We start from the raw sequence: 8,743 nt of genomic DNA, 5'->3' as shown, positions 1-8,743 counted from the left end.
TCAACCAAATTAAACTAGCGCGCGCAAACATACATACATGCAATATAGATATGTAAATATGCGAATACATTATACATGCGTTATATATATGTGTATGTATGTGGTATGTTTACGACTGAATACATATTATGTATATATTTGTTAGGACAGTTGACTTTTATACGGCATCGCCCGAATCCTGTTCGTGTAAGATCGTGCCCCCTCCCTATCAAGTTCCATGGCGAACCTATGAGGCGTACGGGGTTTCATTATACAACGTATTGAAAATCATAGCGTGCAAACATCCAACCTCGTTTTAGATACAGCATTAACCTATTAACTGCGTAATACCATGGTAATACCTCGTATTGTTATTTTGTAAGCATTTAATTATGCTATCTTAACTTTATTTGATTATTATGTGTTTATATAATGTTTTATTACATGTCTTTATACTAATGTTAAACAAATAGTTTTCCGAAGTTTTTTGCTTCTGTTGTTGTTTATATTATATTTGATTCTTTGAGTTATCGATAACCTGTACGTATTATCAGCTCTTGACACAAAGTTATTGTTTATTTCTTCATTTTAATACATATAATTGGTTGTAATTACTTTAAATTGTTGGTTATCTTTTCTAGAGATTGCTAGTTGATGACGTGAATAGCCTTAAAGGAATAGGAGTTTACGATATAGACGCCATGTGTTAATTTTACGATTTTTAATGAAGATTTGATTATGTTCCACTTATTACGACGAACGAAAACAGATGTATGTATTCATTTATAACGTACAATTTATATCACTTCATCGTAATTAGCATATAATAATGAATAACTGACAGTGTGTGATTAATATACGATATAAATGACAAATAATTCTATACTCGGAATACTTAGATGATAGTTTATAGACGTAGATGTATGGATATATGTAAAATTATTTCTTTTTTTCAAAATCATCAAATGAATCACTTAATTGCTATTATACATATACATATGTCTATGTCTACATTATACATATATCTATGAAATTTTTGAGATCTTTCAAATAAAACATTTAAATATGATTAACATTGCCACTCTTTATTTCCGCCAATAACCTCTGATTATTATTACGAAAGAGTCGCAATGATGAACACGTTCGACAAGTTTCAATTTTAAGGTTAGTCGCATCTTTGACGTGGCGTTATGAAATAAGACAATAACATTGTCGATTATTTATAAAACACGAAATAATTTATTACATATGCGTTAGAAAGCATATTTCAAATTCTAATAACGAACATTCACAATTTCATTTTTGCTAATGTTTCACGAAGAATGAATAAAATAATTGGCATGTTTAATAGCATTTTCCTAAATAAACGCTATATAAAAAGGAGAAGTAAAATGTTATTAATACGCTTATTTCAAATATTAGTACTATTTCAAATATTAATACTAACGCAATTTTATTTTTAGTGAATACATATTTGTGATCGCGTAATGTGCAACATGGTAGGTAGAATCAGTGTTTGTTGTACATATTTTCAATATTTTAAGTATTGTAGATTTAATCAGTGTTCATACGCGAAATTGGAGTCAGTGTTTGTTCGCCGATTGTAATTCAAGTAGACACGTTCCTTTTCTTTTTTAGTATAATGTATCGTCTTCTTATTATTAGAGTCAGTGCTTTTCTTAAGTGGATTCAACCTCTCCAAACGCCAAAAATATACAGTAAGTATTTTTGTACATCGTACCTCAATTTATTTCATTCTTTGTACTTTGCTTGGATTATTAGATATTAATTAAAAAATAATTTGAAATATGATAAATGTTTAATTTCCTTTATTAAAGTAAAAGAGTTATAAATTTTAACGTTGAACTATAGAATCAAAGCTTCTAACATGCTGTAGAAATCGTTAGATTCTATACCACTTGATCTTAAATTTTTAGATTGGAATTATTATTTTTATTGTTATTAAAATTTATCAGAGAATCTTTATTATTATTGAATTTCTAAATAGAGCTCCATTTTTCTTTGTTTACAGATTTCTCACAATTTTCACTTCTACCTCGGATTCAGTGATTCCTTCTTTATGATGACCGTGGTGTTGATTTTCTCTCGGCTACTGTAGCACCTATGGTAAGTTCTCCGCATCTAATAATAAGTCGTATGCATTTTTAATCTTTCGATCGTGTTATAGGACCATACTTCCAAATAATATTACCTATTAAGAAGATATATTTCACACACGATTATAAATTATAATTAAAATTGAGATATACACGCTAGCCGTAGTCAGTTGATTTTAGAAAAATGGTATGTAAATTAAAATGTAAAAATAGTATGCTGAGTTCTAGTATTAGATGCGTCCTCTCTAATATAGGCTTTTGAAACTCTGGTGGTATTCCTGAGAACCATAGAGCGAATGTGTTGGTGTGTTTGTCTTATAGTATTTTTTAAATATAAGACTAGGTAGGCAGATAACATACTCGTACTTTCTGTTGTAATTGTTAATTATAAGTAAGTAGGACAGAGTACTAAATTAACACAGTTTCTAATTAAGTAGGTGCGTTTTCTGACTTGGCAATTTGACTCTGGATCTATAATGTATAGAATCGATAGTGAAACTGGGAAAATACCAATGAAGACCAGTAAATGTCACTCGTTCCTGGTTCTGTCTAACCATTTTTCAAATTTAGCAACTTTTTCAGTCGCCATTGTGTCATAGTTGCGAGATGGGTTTCGAAATGAATAGGTATCGTTTGGTATTTTGTACTATGGATAACGGTTGCTATGGTCGTTACTCGTATATACGATGGCTACAGAAAGTGTTTGTACAGCACTGTGTTCATTATAGCATTTATATATCTACTAATTAAGTTCAAATATATTAAATTTTATGTCATTTAGTAATGCTTTCATAAACCATTACAAACGATACTATGAAAATGAAATGTAGTATCTCCTAAAAAAAATACTTCATTGAAAAAAAAGGGTATATAAATATTTTTTATAGCCACCGTATGTACTCGAGTGGTGTGTTTTAGCGATATTCTTTTCTTTTCCTTTTTTCCTTTTTTTGCGATTAAAGAATCTCGAACCTAGGTTTAAGTTTCAGCGGGCATCGCGCCCGAAGAAAGAAAAGACTTTAAGCTGAAGAGGCCCAGCAAATTGCCATAGAAGAGGGCAACTACCTACTAATGGTTTTCCATTCTCTGGATCAACCAGAGAATGGGAAGTCATTTTTGCTACTTTGTCACTGTGGTCGCTTTTAGTACTAGCCCTACTAGTAGTAGTAATTCGTGTTTCGGTTGATGTACATTCTGGTCCATGATCATGAACAAATCATGATTCTTTTCGTAGAGCATGAAAATACTATGCATGAGATGTAGTTAGGATAGAGTTATCATTTTATCTCATAAAATTCTTATGATTTGTATTTTAAAGATTTAGAAAATCTCTATAAAAGAATATTTGTTCAATTTCTAAGATCGCGAAACTGGGGATCAGATAGATATAGTCTCCGTTTGTTGAAATCCAAATTCAAACGAGGTTCGAATCGTAATTCTGTTTCTGGTCTGAATTCTATCTCAGATGTCGATCGAAATCCGGGGTACAACAATGCGATTATACGAAAGAGAATGTAGGATGTTCCTTCAGTCGACTAAGTTCCATAATTCGAGTAAGAGGTATGTGTTCATACTGACCAGAAGCAGTACCATTAATTCAGTGTCGTGAAAATTTAGAATATCGTTGATTATAGAATTACAATGGTTAGTATTGATCACAACTGACTGGAGCTTAGCTATTTCATTATTTTCTACGCGAATGTAGTAGTATAGTAGTAGTCTAGTAATGTTTATCTGTTGATAAGATATAAGTTTATATCAAACAATTATTTATTATTATTAATTATAATTACGGGCTGTGTATTTTTATACATTTATACGAAATTTAAAGATACGAAAATACACACAATGTAGAAAAATATATAAAAAATCCAAAGTAGAATGGTCGTTTTAATTCTTAATAGGTAAGACGAGCCTCGAGTTAAATTATATTTCTTTAATTGTCGTGTCTATAAAAATTTGCAGAAATATGCGTAGTCTAATTATTAGTTATAATACGTAGCCTAATTATTGATTATAAAGGATATTCCTAATCTTTCCTAACAGAACGATAATTTATAACTGGAAATAAGAAAGTGTTACATGGCAAAAAGTTGATATAAATGATATAAAGTTTTGTTATAAATGCTTTATTGCAGAATTATTAACAAATATTAAATATAAATTAAAATATAGATCTGGTAATGGATTCTACATTTTGGAATGGGTGTTGAAATGTTTTAAGCAATCTCTGTTATCTATGTCCTCTTGCTACAATACATTCTTACTAGAAAAACTAGTTAAACATTTAAATTAATATCTTTCATATAATATATATCCGATACCAGATTTCCTTTCAGATCAACTTTAAAAAATAATAGAATTCTCATGAAGAAAATATTTAAGCGAAGGGTATAATAGAATTAAACCATCAATCACACGTTTTTAATTTACGTGTAATGTAGATATTAATGTTCATACACGTTTATTGGTACAATTATAATGTACTAAATTTATTATTCTTTGACAACACACAGTTTAGTTTATAATTCTATTTATAATGTATTTTTTCCTTTATAGTTATCATTTCATCGTTCTAAAATTAAAAAAAGATTGTAAAAGGGATTGATACATTAATACTATACAAACGCAATATTTTTTAATGAAGAAAGGTATTATAAGAATATTTCTTTTGTGACATTTAACTACTAAAGCAGAAGTAATACAAATTTTAAAACGCATTTTGTGTCTGAAATTAGAAATACGGACTTCTATTAAGTTATATGGGAAGTGTCATAAAATATTTATTCTCTATTTTTATCTCTGACTGCAGCATTCACTGCAGCAAGCTTCAACATTAAATTTTGTATATAATATTTTTAGAGATTCTGTATGAATTTTGAAATCTACCACTGAAAACTATTGCCATATTCTACATTCAAACCATTATTCAATATACTGCAACATTTTGAAAAGATAGAATAGTATATTTGCACATTATTATTTTGTCATTTGTTACAGTGACACTGCAACGTTAAATCAATTCAGTGCTAGCCTAGAGTTAATTAAGTCGTGTTCAAATAAACTAATAAAAGATAAATGGTAAAAACATAAATAATATAAAGCAGGCCACTTCTTTTTCAAGATTATTGCATTTACATACTATGTACCACACAAATGTAAATAAAATATTTGAAAAAGAAGTGACTTATTTTATATGAATTAATTCTATGCAATTCATTTGTAATTTAAATTTATATGAATTATTTATATCAAATTCTATAAGTAATTGTCTAAAATAGAGAATATTTCTTTATAAAAAGTTACACATATGCAGTAATATAATAATTAACTACTTGTTCCAAACCAATTCTACAAACTATTGTTTCTACATGGCCTCGTATAAAGGAGCTCGTGAATGATGCTGTGGATGTCAGATTATAACAATAAGTTCGCTGTTTCCAACTATGATACGTAAAATCCTTCGTAATTAGTCATTATTTGATGAAATTCTGTGAAGTACATGGTAAACTCACGAAGCCTTTTTGAACTTTCAACAGCTTGTTGACAAGAGAAATTTCTGTTTAAATGCCTCTCTATATATCGAATTTCATTGTGTTTGTTCCAATATTGTTAGAGTCTGCTGAATTTATTCTTATTGTGTAAATAAAAAGGAAAACGAAGTAGAAATCTCTTCATCGTACATATTTACGTTTACATATTACGAACAAAACGCGAAATTTGGACAAGTCGTTTTAATCAACCAAGATATAAACTAAATATATTTCGACAATACCTGAATCATATCAACGTTCTTTTTTAATTTTGTCTTATGTCTAGACAAAACGCATTGTGTCACAATGACAGTAGATACAACACTTATTTTGAAATAAAATGGGCAACCATGAAGATGACATTTATTATATAAATATATTATTTATTTCATAACAAAAAGAAAGGAAAGTATACAAAGAACGTATAAGAAAGGTAAAAGAAATCTAATAAGAGTACCGTAAAATAATATTTTATATTTACAAAGAATATATGTTTCGACAATGATTTTGATATAAAATTTAGCCGTAGATATCAAATTATTTCTTAGAACTATTTTTTCTCAATAGTATTTTGTTCTATATACAAATTTCGTAATTAGATTTTAGAATATTTAAGGATTAACTGCTCGTTAAGACAATTTCAGAAGCTGTTAATTATTAAATATTAATTAAATATAATTTTTTTAAATGATATAATGTAACAAATTTTCGTATAATTTTACAAGACACATATGTACATTCAATAGCAATAGAAAATTATATGAACTTGGTTTCTTCTCTAAGATTTTTAATAACGTGGTATACGAGAGAAGTTTTTAAAATGTATAAATATCCTTCTGATTTCAGTAACCGAGGAAAACGTGACTTTTCTTATCCACACGGTTAATGAAGATCCGTTCTTGCATTGAGCTCGTACCATAATAATTAGTGAACTGGTAATGAGAGGTGAAATATATATACATAGAATATTACATAATTACCTAACCGAGACACATGTGAAACATAATCAACTTACGAACTTGATAAAATATTTCATCATAGCGTGCGTTACGTCAAATCTTCATTGCTACTCTGTTATTAAGTTTCACTGCCAAATCTCCGTAAGAATAGGTACTGTAATTATCAGCATAATACAAAGATTGTAATAGTATATACATATATATAGCTACTATTGCTTTTAAATATTTTTATTATGAAATATAGGTATGAACTTTAAACTCTCGTATAAGAAAATTTGGAAAAATGTGTCTTTTTTTCGAGTATCTTGAATATGATTTGATTATTTTTATTTTCCTTTTAATTAATTATATCACATGCGTGAACTGATTTCAATTTTTTTACTTGTTTTAAAGGAACGTAAATTTCCGATCATATGGGTTCTGTAAATTATTAATTTAATTGATAATTGCTAACGTTACCAATCCTGTCGAAGCATTTAATTTATTTGTGTGTTTCATAATATTCACATAATACCTGCATGTGTTTCATAACAAAATTAATAAACTGCAATTAAACTGATTTTCGTACGTTAGTATTATGTATAGATTTTTAACTCATAATCTCAGATTAATTACATAACTGATAATCGATAATTTAATTTGATAATTAATTGTTTCAAGTGTATACGAAATTAGTACTAATTTTGATTAATTTTGAAAGATGATATGTAGGTGTGTCATTTTTCTATTTGTGTAGGACTACCCTGTACAAGGCTGTAATTAAATTATCTCGTACCAAAGTAAATTTAATACAAAATGCTCAGTGGAAAAGTGGTACCTATTAGTGAAAATATCTTTGAGTTGAGAAAATTATAAACACAAATGAGATTGTAAATATTGCAACGCATTATTATATGCAGCTTTAGAAATTTATCAAATTCTTCTAGATAAATATAGACATTATAATTTTTGTTTCTTTCTTGCAAAATAAATGCTCTCGAAGAAACAATTTTTCTACTGAGCCCTTCAAACATAGTACATTAGTCACATCTAAGCGATGATATCAGAAGAACTCGCAAACATAGCAAAGAACCAAAATTAAGTTAACTTAAACCGAAGATTAAAATACCAAAGAGCGCACAAATAAAACACGCTCCAATTTAAAACTGAAAAACTGAGTCATAAATGTCGTAATCTAGGAACAATGGGCGTCGACCTAGCCAGATTTTCTCGAACAATGAATGGAATTTCCACGAAAGTCATATTCAATTAATCGCACGTGACGGAGAACGTTGGGACGTTTCTTAAGAAGCAAGTATGCATAGCAATCGAAAGAAAGGGAATTATAATGGAAGAAGAAAAGGAAATAAAAATTGTTTCTGTCGCCATGGCGGCATTTAATTAAAATTTGCCAGCTGGGATTAATAATTTTTCTTCGTGCTCATCCTGTTCTTTCTCTTCTCATCCCATGTTTCTATTCGGTGTACCTTTCGGAAATAATCGACCCTTTCCGACAATACCGATCTGATGCTTTGACGTTCCAAGAAAATGAGCGGCGGCATTCTTTCTCCGCGTACTTCGATCTTTAATTACTGGCTGGCGGACAATTACAAAGCCAGACAGCGTCTCTGCGACATTCTTTGCCTCGTGGCCATTCGCTTTCTCTTGCTTCCTTCTTATATAGCTTGTCATCGTTCCGACATCATCCACTGAATCGCAATACGTGACCAACGGAGCTTGCCGTAAATAGTGGCTGTCTCTGTTTCGAATTACGAAACCTTCTATGCTCGTTGGTCCTTAAAAAAAGAATACTGCTCGTCTTGTTTTCATATTAAAGGCTGGATTAATGAAGACTCTATACAGTGTAAAAAGTTCGTTTATTGAATGTGGATATCGACTGACTAAGTTTGGTGCATTGATTGTGCAGTTACAGAGGAGAGACGAGAGAGAAAGAGGGAGAGGGAGCTGTGAAGACTTCCTGTTCGAGATGATACTTCAGTTAAGGGTTATTGGTTTTATAGTGTGACTTTGGAAGTGGTGGACCTCTATTGCTGAGCTTGAGAATCATATTTAATCGCAGAATTAGAATAGTGATTCTAATCACAGTTGTGATTTTTGGAATTTGAATTTTTGTAGTTTCGTAGCTAAACGCATATCACTGAATAATCACGATCTT

General features: G+C 29.7%; 1 long non-coding RNA gene across 1 annotated transcript; it reads left to right on the top strand.

The window, feature by feature from the left end:
* Positions 1 to 277: 277 nt before the first annotated feature.
* LOC122568938 lies at positions 278 to 6,771 on the top strand. Its single transcript, XR_006317271.1, has 6 exons — positions 278 to 334; positions 621 to 750; positions 1,443 to 1,478; positions 1,618 to 1,697; positions 2,012 to 2,106; positions 6,476 to 6,771. It is a non-coding gene; the product is annotated as an uncharacterized LOC122568938 (long non-coding RNA).
* The last annotated feature ends 1,972 nt before the right edge of the window (positions 6,772 to 8,743 follow it).

Source organism: Bombus pyrosoma, linkage group LG7 (genome assembly GCF_014825855.1).
Source record: "Bombus pyrosoma isolate SC7728 linkage group LG7, ASM1482585v1, whole genome shotgun sequence".
NCBI lineage: Eukaryota > Metazoa > Arthropoda > Insecta > Hymenoptera > Apidae > Bombus > Bombus pyrosoma.
Note: the sequence above shows the minus strand (reverse complement) of the source record. Positions and strands in the feature narration are given on the sequence as shown.